The sequence below is a fragment of the Rhinopithecus bieti genome, unplaced genomic scaffold (assembly GCF_001698545.2).
Source record: "Rhinopithecus bieti isolate Rb0 unplaced genomic scaffold, ASM169854v2 scaffold_72501, whole genome shotgun sequence".
NCBI lineage: Eukaryota > Metazoa > Chordata > Mammalia > Primates > Cercopithecidae > Rhinopithecus > Rhinopithecus bieti.
Window position 1 is genome coordinate 1,295,431 of NW_016827507.1, and position 10,956 is coordinate 1,306,386.

The 10,956-nt window shown below is 42.3% G+C and overlaps 1 long non-coding RNA gene across 1 annotated transcript in view; it reads right to left on the bottom strand.

Moving 5' to 3' along the window:
- The window catches only part of LOC108523289 (uncharacterized), a 32,921-nt gene extending 22,879 nt beyond the window's left edge, over positions 1 to 10,042 (bottom strand). The window contains exon 1 of the long non-coding RNA XR_001883773.1: positions 8,339 to 10,042. This is a non-coding gene — a long non-coding RNA (uncharacterized LOC108523289). The remainder of the gene's footprint in view (positions 1 to 8,338) is intronic.
- Between the last annotated feature and the right edge of the window lie 914 nt (positions 10,043 to 10,956).

The following is a 10,956-nucleotide window of genomic DNA, read 5'->3' on the forward strand; positions in this document are numbered from 1 at the left end:
AATTTGACCTGGGTCTCTGACACTTGTGAAGAAAAGAATCCTAACCAATACAGGAAATTTCATCAATTCCTTGAAATACATGGAAATTTTGCATAAGTATGCTTATTTTCCTGGAGAGAAGGAAAACCCATTCTGAATGGGCTTCTGAACTAGAAAAATTAAAACTGCCTGTTCTAATCCAATGCCCTCATTTTACAGATGAAAAGGCCTAGACCCAAAGAGACAGTCATTGCCCCAGGTCACATAACAAGTGGGTGACATGGACCAGAATCCAGTTCTACTGACTTTCATCCTCACCAGTGGATCCCAACACCGGACCACACAGAGGAATCACCAGGGTGCTACTGATCAACACCCGCTCAGGTTCTCCCCTAGATCAAGTAAGCCAGAACATCTGCAGAGCAGATTGGAGCAGTAGTCTGCTTAAAACCTCCCTGGAGGACTCGCATGTACAGTTAGGGTGAGAACCCTTTCTTAGGCTATGAAAACAAAGATGAAGAAACGCAACCCAACTGATCCAATACTCATTAATTAAAATTAAACAAGTACCTTACCAACACAAAATATCTTATACCACTTGAACACTGAGCTAGGTGTGGGGGTGCAAAATTGCAAAGGACACAATACCTGCCCTGGAAATAACTTCCTCTCTTGTGTAAAAGAAAGTAAGAACCATCCATCAAAGAAAGTGCTGCATTTCATCAGCCGCAGAATGGAATTCTTGGCAGCCCTGCCTTCAAATCTCAGCCACCTGCCTCTCTCTTCATCTCTTGAATTAAGTAAACAGGTCCTTTAGAAGATACAGTCAAGTATTTGTGTCTGTTTGAAATAGTCCCCTTTAGGGAATGTAAGGCATTTAAGTATATTTACAAAAATTCCTTTTGAGGAATGCAGTATATAGATAAGTTCATTCCTATATTTTTCTAAGGAGATGCTACTGTCACGGGGTCTTTTTACATCATCCTCCCTGAACTGTCTCACTCTATTTCCACTCCATTTTCCACCTATTGTAGGAACTGTCATGTGTTAAGACTTCAACCTAGTAAGTATTTACGAATCCCCTCCATGTCCCAAGCTCTTTGCTGAGTGCTTGGGGGATGGAAAGGATAAACAAGGATACCAAAATGAAAAAAACAAAGTTACTGTTTTCAACGAGCTAACAGTCAAATGAGGGACAACAGGTTAGTACTCATTTCTAACAAAAGCAAGCTGTGATAAATGTTTAATTATGGTTATAACTCCACTTATTAAGTGTCTGCCGTGTGCCAGGCACCTTACTAAGTACTGTACATACCTGATAACATTCCTTTCTTATGACCTCGCTGTTGGGTAGCTGTCATCTATCTGCATTCCACAGGTAAGAAAACAGACTTGGAGCCACACTCATCTACTCAGTCTCAGCTAGTTAGCAGCAGAGCCATGACTGGCTGTTGGGTCTGCTTAATTCCAAACGGGTCCTGAGCGCCCCCAGCTGAGTACAGACTACATCAGGATCCAGGAAAACCAGGTTCATGATGGAGCCTCATTGCACATTTCTCCATACTGGAATACAGACGTGAAGATAAGAAACAAGATTCCTGCCCTTAAGGAGCTCACGTCTAGGAGGGAGACTCAAACCACAATTTTAGGGAGCGTTAATCACTTTTTAAATCAAAGAATTGGTATCATAGAAGGTAACTGGTACTGGGGAAAGCATAAGAACTCATATCTGGGGAAATTTTTGAAGTCAAGATTGGCAGAAATGGATGAAAGAAATAAGGGGAGGGATCTAGAAATTGGGAGACGGTTGTAGCTAATAATGCTGACACCTCCCACCTGCAGCCTTCTCCAGAGGATGGCCCTTGGACAAATTGGAGTCATCTCACCTGGAGATCACTTTGGCGCAAAGACAAAAGACACCCCACCCCTCAACCTATAATACATACATGACTGAGTCCTATCAAGGTAAAGTAACTTGTCCAAGGACATGCAATCAAGAGGTGGTGCACCTGGAATTCAAACTCCCAAGCCGGGCCAGCACTCCTGGGACACGTTTGTTCCTCAGCCTGCCTTGTCCCGTTGAATCTGATAAAGCCACACTTGAGAGGGAGTGACATCATCTAAGCCATGGTAGTATTTCTGGAGCCCGTGGGAATGCCTGAATCCTGCCCCACCAATTACCCTTCCTGAGTAAGGAAGTCCTGAAAGATAGATCTACAAGAAACAGTGGTCATATAGGACACAAACAAACAAAAAACCTTTTCATTATTAGCTGAGCCAGCAACTGGCACCTGAATTCAATCTTCCCTGGTACAGATGAATTAAAACACACAGATTAGACCAGAGGCTAAGTGTAGCCTCTCCTACCCCAGCCCCTGGCCCCAGCCAAAAAAAAAAAAAAACCAATTTTGACTCTTCTCACTCTCTCCTCCATATTTAAGGAGCAAAACTGTGGGCTGGCACTGTTAGAAGCAGCTTAATTAATACTGCTCCCCTAAATGGAAATGATAAAATTTGTGAATGAAGTTGCCTGCCAGTCTTTTCTGTCTGGCACAACTGTGCTGTCCAATACAGGAGCTATTAGCTACATGAAGTTATTTAGATTTAGGCTTAAATTAATTAGAATTAGATACAGTGGAAAATTCAAGTCTTCAGTCACATTAGCCACATTTCAAGTACTCAAAAGCCGCACACAACTAGTGGCTTCCATAGCAGACAGTGCAGATGTAGGCAATTTCCACCACTGCAGCAAGAGGACACGAGAAAGAGAAAGGGAGGGGGGGAGAAGAGTCTCAGACCCTCTGTCTCAGAGGTTCAGGCAAAGCTCAGTTTACCCAACCAGCTGTGGTTGCAAAAGGGAAGTGAGAAGAGGGACATGAGAACAAGTCTCTACCCTTTAACATACAGTGAACCCCCCAGTGGCACTTGTGAGTGTAGCCTAATCTGTACTTTAGGCTCCAACCAATAAATGCACATTTCCCCTCAAGGAGGAACAGAGGTAGGGCAGGCAGCAAAGGATCTGGTGCTGCTTTCAAGGTGTATGTGACACTCCTATTAACCAAAAAATCAAATTCGAGAAAAAAGAGTGATCTGCAGCCTGGAATAAGTCCATTTGCCATCTGGAATAAATACAAAATTCCAGAGAAGACTGAATTGAAGACCCCATTAGGGTCAGGTGCCCAGCTTTGGGTCAGTCACAATGGTGGGGTTTTAAGAACCTGGCATCCAAGCATGTGGCTGTGTGATTGAATCATGGCTACTACTTATGGACGTCCCTCTACAACAGGCAGACAAAAAGGCGGGGGCTGCTACATTGAGGCCTTATCCCTCACCTCCCTTCTTATGTTTGTGAGTCAACCCTGGCTGGTTTGTCCCTGGCCTTTGAGATTTTTGAGGACAAACATTCTGTTTCCTTCACTGTGCCCAGCGTGGTACCTGACTCATAGACCTTCATGCTTCTCAATAAATGTTTAACTGCATGGCAGGAGATGGCATTCACTGAGCCTACCTTAGGCCAGGGATAATGCTATGTGCTCCTGATATGGTTTTGATGTGTCCCCACCTGAATCTCATCTTGAATTGTAGCTTCCATAATTCTCATGTGTTGTGTGAGGGACCCGGTGGATGATAATAGAATCATGGGTGTGGTTTACCCTGTACTGTTTTTGTAAATAATCTCACTAAATCCGATGTTTTTATAAGGGGTTTCCCCTTTAGCTTGGCTGTCATTCTCTCTTGTCTGCCACCCTGTAAGATGTGCCTTTCACCTTCTGCCACGATTGTGAGGCCTCCCCAGCCACGAGGAACTGTGAGTCCATTAAACCTCTCTTTCTTTATAAATTACCCAGTCTGGGGTATGTCTTTATCAGCATCGTGAAAATGGACTAACACAGCTCCATACACATTGACTAATTTAATCGTTACAGCAACCTTATGGGGTGCATTTTATTCACCCTCTTTTCCAGACGAAGAAAGTCTTATCAAGGTAGAATAAGTTGCTCAAGGGCACATAACCAGTAAATGATGAACCTGGAATTCAGACTCATATCTATATGACTTCTCATGATGCTAAATATTTAAAAATGGATGAATGAATATTATCACAATTGATTGGATTAAATACCAAAAACTACTCACAAAATAATTGTTTAAAATTTTATTCAACTGGGCACAATGACTCACACCTGCAATCCCATAATTTTGGGAGTCTGAGGTGGGACGATTGCTTGAGCCCAGGAGTTCAACACCTGCCTGGGCAACATGTGAGACCCCATCTCTACAAAAAAAAAATTTTTTAACTATTCAGGCATGGTGGCACATACCTGTAGTCCCAGCTACTTGTGAGGCTGAGGTGGGAGGATTGCTTGAGCCTGGGAAGTGGAGACTGCAGTGAGCCATGACTGCACCACTACACTCCAACCTGGGTGACAGAGCAAGACCCTGTCTAAAAAAAAACAATATGCTATCAAAAAGTGGATAAATATGAGGCTACGTTCAGAATAACTTTTGAGTACTGCAATTGATGTCTGTTTTCTGTGAAGATAGGGCCATAGTCATACAATATTTAAGGAGCAAAAGTGTGGGCTGGTACTACTTTAAATACAGCTTAATTAATAATGATGTTCTAAATGGAAACAATACAAGTATGAATAAAGCTGCCCACCAGCCTGTTCTATTTGGCACAGCCAGCCTATTCTTAGGCTCTTACCAGTTTTCATTACGTAGTTGACCTCGGAATGTCAATGACTTATGGTATAATTGACATATAATTGGCATCCAGGGTTCCCTTGCAGTTTATATTTCTTTGCTGGAACCTGTAGCCTGAGAATAAAAGCTATCTCTAACTTCTTCAATTTCTTTGTTTTCTGACTCAAACCTTAGCTCCTACAGTACTCTTTGACATATAGCCTATATTTTAGTCTGCTCACTAGTCCTAAGACAGGCCTTGCACAGTCCTTCTTCTATACCTTTCCTCCTGCTATGAGTCCTCACCTAGGACTCATTTAGCCCTGTACTTTCTTCAGGACTCAATTAAACCCACACAAAGATGAATGTCAATAGGTTCAAATATTCCTCTGCTACCACTGCCCTAGGGAATATTTAATATTTAACATAGAAAGTGTCAAGTGCTGCAAAATGCAAGCCCTAGTTTCATTTTGGAATTTGTATCAGCTTTTGCTGTGTAACAAATAAGAACAAAAATCTTGATGTCATATGACAAGACGTTTACACATCTACATGACAGCTGGAGTTCATCTGATCTAGCTGATTTAGATAAATAAGGCATGTTATTCTCATGGCAAAAAAACAAAGGCATGAGAGCAAGCCCAACAATACTAGCATATTTGAATCTTCTGCTCATATAACCTCTGCGAACATCCTACCGGCCAAAACTAATCACAAGGCCAAGGCCAAAGTTAGGGAGTACAGAAACTACTTTCCTGCCACAGGGTAGGGGGAAGAGAATGAATATTTACTGAACAATAATCTAATCTTTACAGACACTACCATGTATTTTAAATGTCCCTTCTTTTGCCACAGCAGGCTAGAGAATGCAACCTAAATGAGAGGAGAAAACCACCCAAAGCACTTAGATCTCAGAGAAATAGGGCAGAGCTGCTGCACACACAGCCTCTCACTGGGTAATGAGGAAAGTAGATGATACACTTGGAGAGCAAGTTGAAAGGCAGCAAAGGCTTCTCAGCAATAATGTGTTATTGTCAGGGACTTAGAGGGAATGCCAAGCTGGTGGTGCCATACACAGATGATGGGAGCATAAATTGATGAAAATATTTTATAGGGGAAGTTGACAACATGTATCACAATTTGTAAATGCACTTGCCCTTTGATCCAGCAATCCCACTGCTAAGAATATGCTCTATGGGCCGGGCGTGGTGGCTCAAGCCTGTAATCCCAGCACTTTGGGAGGCCGAGACGGGCGGATCACGAGGTCACAAGATCAAGACCATCCTGGCTAACATGGTGAAACCCCGTCTCTACTAAAAAATACAAAAAAAAAAAAAACTAGCTGGGCGAAGTGGCAGGCGCCTGTAATCCCAGCTACTAGGGAGGCTGAGGCATGAGAATGGCATGAAACCCGGAGCGGAGCTTGCAGGTGAGCCAAGTCCTGCCATGCACTCCCAGCCTGGGTGACGAGAGCGAGACTCCGTCTTCAAAAAAAAAAAAAAAAAAAAAAAAAAAAAAAAAAAAAAAAAAAAAAAAAAAAAAAAAGAATATGCTCTATGATAAAATCAGAGGTGAGTATACACAGATTATATCTCATTTGTTTGCTGTAGTAAATAATTTGAAAATAAAATAAGTAAAAGCAGAAAAGAAAATTGAGTATCCATCTCTAAAGCTCTGGTTAAATGAATGATGGTATATCCATGCAACATATTATAAAGTCATTAAAAATAAGTCTATACACACTAATTTGCTCATTCAAAAAATATTTACTGTCTGCTCACAATATACCAAGTCCTGTTCTTGGCACTGACAATGTAACAGAAAATTAGATATTCAGGATCTTTCTTCTCCAGGAAAGAGAGTAGTGAGAGATGATTAATAAGTCAATACATAAATGTCATCATCTCGGGAAGTGATAGAGCAAAAATATAACAGGGTGGTATGCAAAAATATAACAGGGTGGTATGCAAAATATAACAGGGTGGTATGCAAAAATATAACAGGGTGGTATGCAAAAGGGAGCCTAGGAGAGAGATCACCTTGAATGGGGGTCTGTGGAAAACTTCTATGAGGAAGAAATGTTTGTGCTGACTCCTGCATATCAAGAAAGGAAGGCCAATTCCTCCTCAAAGCGCATGAAGACATAGGGGAAGAACATTCTAGAAAGAGGAAACAGCAAAGGCCCTGAGGTGAAAATGAGCTTGTTTTATTCAAGGGAAGGACAAAAAGTCAGTGTGGTTGGAGCAGAGTGAGTGGGAAAAACAGTGGTACAAGATGAGGTAGGAGAAGAACTACGAGATCCATGTCTCTGTTCCACCGCCTACATTTTTGTCTTAGGTTTCTTCATCTGTAAAAATGGAGTTACTAATCATTGACAGCTTTTATCTCTGGGATCTCCATAAGAAGGTCTGTGCAATAGGCAGGGCAGGCATTATCATTCCCGCTTTACAGATGAGGAAACCGAGATTTCAGTTTTGTAACTGCCCCCAGTCACATTTTTTGTAGTCAGCAGAATCAAGACTCAAATCCAGATTCCTGATGGCTATCACAGCACTCCTTTTGCTGCAGCACAATCTCTCCCCCCTTGTTTGTGTATTTCGACACACAAAAGCCCTAAATTCAGCTGTGAATCTTTACCATCTCCAATTCTTTTTTTTTTCTTTGAGACAGTATCTCACTCTGTTGCCCAGGCCAGAGGGCAATTGCCAGATCATAGCTCCCTGCAGCTTTGACCTCCTGGGCTCAAGTGATCCTCCCACCTCAGCCCCCAAGTAGCTGGGACTACAGGCACATGCCACCATGCCTGGCTAATTGTGTGTGTGTGTGTGTGTGTATGTGTGTGTGTGTTTGTAGAGATGAGATTTCACTGTGTTACCCAGGCTGGTCTCTAACTCCTGAACTCAAGTGATCCATCTGCCTCAGCCTCCCAAAGGGGTGGGGTTACAAGCATGAGCCACCATGCCTGGCCTCCAATTCTTAGTAAGAAGGTTTTAACCCCAGTGTTGTGGATAAACTGAGTTTTTCCATCTGCAGCTTAGAGTCACTCATGGGTTTTATTTCCAATATAATTTGTTGCTTACATATTTCTCTCTCGCACCAAAATATGAAAAGGCGACATGCTGAACTGTCCATGCTGTAGGATGCATATGGACAGAGAAGACACAGGGTTGAATGTGCACAGAAGAACACCAACAGTGCCTGCACTATGCATCCAAGATCAAATAGCTTCTAAATTGTGGGACTAGGATTTGAACTGCTATCCATCCAAGTCAAAAGCATGGCTTTTTTCAATCCTTGGGATAAAGGACCATGTGAAGTACCTGATGCATGGAACTAGCTTGATGAACTTTAGCTGCAATTGTGGTATTGCACACTGTGTTCATAGAAGGTCTCTCCCTGGTCAGCAGTCATCCAGTATGATGGCAACGAATCCAACTAAAGGATCCAAGGGATTAAAAAAGGTCAGATTGTGTGGATTTCAGATGATTCTCATGCCATCAATCCTTCCGCCATAATTTGCACAAAAGCCTGGTAGTCTCGCTCCATTTCTCAGAGCAGAATCTGCTGCAGACCGAGAGATTAATCAGACTTCATTAATTTTGCAAAATAAACCATGACATGATTACCCGTGCACTTAGAGGCATTATCATAAATCACCAAAATTAAATCTCACCTGTCTAAGCAGAGGAGCAGCCTGCATTCAGGCCCTATGAACAGAAGGTCACAGCATCAATAGCTTCTTGATGGCTTCATTTCTTTCTAGGGCCTTCTCGTGACCAGCAGGACCAGCTGCACTGTGCTCCAGTTTGGTCATTAGCAGAATCATGAACATTATTAGCCCAGTGGTTTTGAAAAGACTCTAGTGTGTGTTTATTTTTGCATAAAGACTAAGCTACATTCAGAGGAGATTAGAATTTTGAGAGGCAATGATTTGTTTTTTCATGCCATAGCTTCTGAAGTTAAAGTCTGCATATGCCTTAGAGACCTCTAGAACAAACCTGAGGCCCAGAAGGGGCTAGTAATTTGTCCAAGGTCACACAAGTCATTCATGGCAGGTCTGGGACTAGAACTAGGGACTTCTGATTCTCAGTCTGGGGCTCTTTCCATTCCAATGCATCCACATAGGGACTTGAGGTAGATAAGAACATATTGAGAAATATTTACTCCCTCCTGGAGGACTGTACTGCCTAGCTTTTGTCTTGGCCATGTGACTTCCTTCAGTCAAGGGAATGGAAGCAGACTGCACTACAAGCAGCAGTGAGATGTGCTTCTCTGCTTTTGGCATGAGAAGGCTCCACCCTGGTAGGCCCACAAGTCTGAAGAAGATGCAGAACCATGGAGCAGACCCAGACCCAGCTGTGGCTTGGAGGAGTCCAGTCCAGCCCAGCCTAGAGCAGCTGGTCTCCAGTTGACTCATAGACATAGTAGTAAAATAAGTGTCTAGGTCTCAGAGTTTTGTGGTTGCATAGCATGCAGCAGTAGTTGGTTGATTCAAGGCTCATCCTGCAAACAAATGTATGATTCCCGTGATGTAGAATGATGCATTAGAAGCCTGGGCTTTGGCAGGGTTGAGTTTAGATCTTGGTTGGGGCATTTAGTTACCGAGAGATCTCGGGAAAGTCACTGAAGCTCTCTGAGACTCAATTTCCTGAACACAGAAATGAAAGAAATAATACTTACCTGTGGAGGGGGGATCAGAATTTGAAATTCAGAATTTTACTGGAACTTCCTAGCCCATTGCAGGTTTTAGATTGCAAACCTCTGGCTGGAGAGTTGGGAAAGGTTTGTTGTAACATTGAAAACCAGTAATGTCAGAAACACATTCTCTTCTGCCTTGGTCATAAAACCTTGATTTTTAGCTGGGCATATGACACCGCAAATAAAATCTATATTTTCCAGATTTATTTGCAGCTAGTGTGATTTGTGAGGAAGTTTTGGCTAAGAAGATGTAAGCAGAGTGTCACATACAACTTCTGAGATATGTCCTTACAAAGAGGGAAGACATCCTTTCCCCCTTCCTCTTTCTTACTGGTTTGAATGTGGACATGATGGCTGTAGCTCAAGCAAACACTCTGAAACATGAGTAGGAAACCAAATGCCATTTAAGGCAGGAAGGAGAGGGAAAAAGCCTAGGTTCTGAAACCTTGGTACTAGGCTGGACTACCTGCCTACAGACGTCAACATAAGAGGAAAGAAATCTATTATACTAACTGGACCGAGCCTCTATTATTTGTAGCAGCCCTATTCAGCATCACTTGGGAGCTTATTGGAAATGCAAAGTCCCCACTCCAGACCCACCGAATCAGAATCTCAGGTGAGGAGCCCACAAATCTGCTTTAACAAGCTCTCCAGGTGATTCTTATGGCCACTGAAATTTAAGGAGCATTGATTTAGAGTTTTCCAGCACATACACCTACCTGATAACTGATAGAGCCATCCTAAATTGCAGGTTTTGTCAAGAACTTGGTGAAGGTTTAAAAGGCGGATGAAATAAAGCCAGAAAGGATGGCAAAGCCAATAACTGACAGTGTCAAGATGGAAAATGATTCTGACAGGGTGGAACACTGGACCAAAGCCAAGCAGATGAAATTTAATGGGGATATATATATATATATAAAGCAAATAAAGAGGTTCTTTTTTATTGAAGGAAATATAAAATGTTCCATTCTTTGACTTCTTAAATTAAAAAGGGAAAATATGAAATTACATATTTTAAAATACAACAAATAAAGTTATCAATCAATCCCAATTATAGCTAAAGAAATGAGAGGAGAGAAGATCAGGAGAGGAAAAGTGAGAAAACCCCAAAGTAATAAAGAGACACAGAGTCAATGACAGAAAGGAAGAGGACTGGGAATTCACTTTTGAATCAATCTGTGGATCCTGAGATGATCTTCACACCTAGGGGGAACCATAATTACAAGTCAGATTTTACTGAGACTTACTATGGGTCAGGCACTACATCGTGTGTGTTACGCACATTTCTCCTGTGAGGAACACTATTATTATCATTGCTTTTCAGATGCAGAAACTGAAGCCGCCAGAGGTTGAGTATGTTCCCCAAGGCCACACAGCTGGCACAAGTGGAAGCAGGATATGAACCCAGGTGGCCAGATTTCAGGGCTGTGACCCACAGCTGCCCTGGTATTTTCTATCGTCTGGTGCTGCTTCATGAAGCATGCTTCACGCTTGATATTGATCAGTTTCACAGAAACTGGTTTTCATAAGAATAAGGAAATCCATTGCCTCACATAACCTTAAGTCCAGAGGTAGGAGGGATCCAGGTGCAGT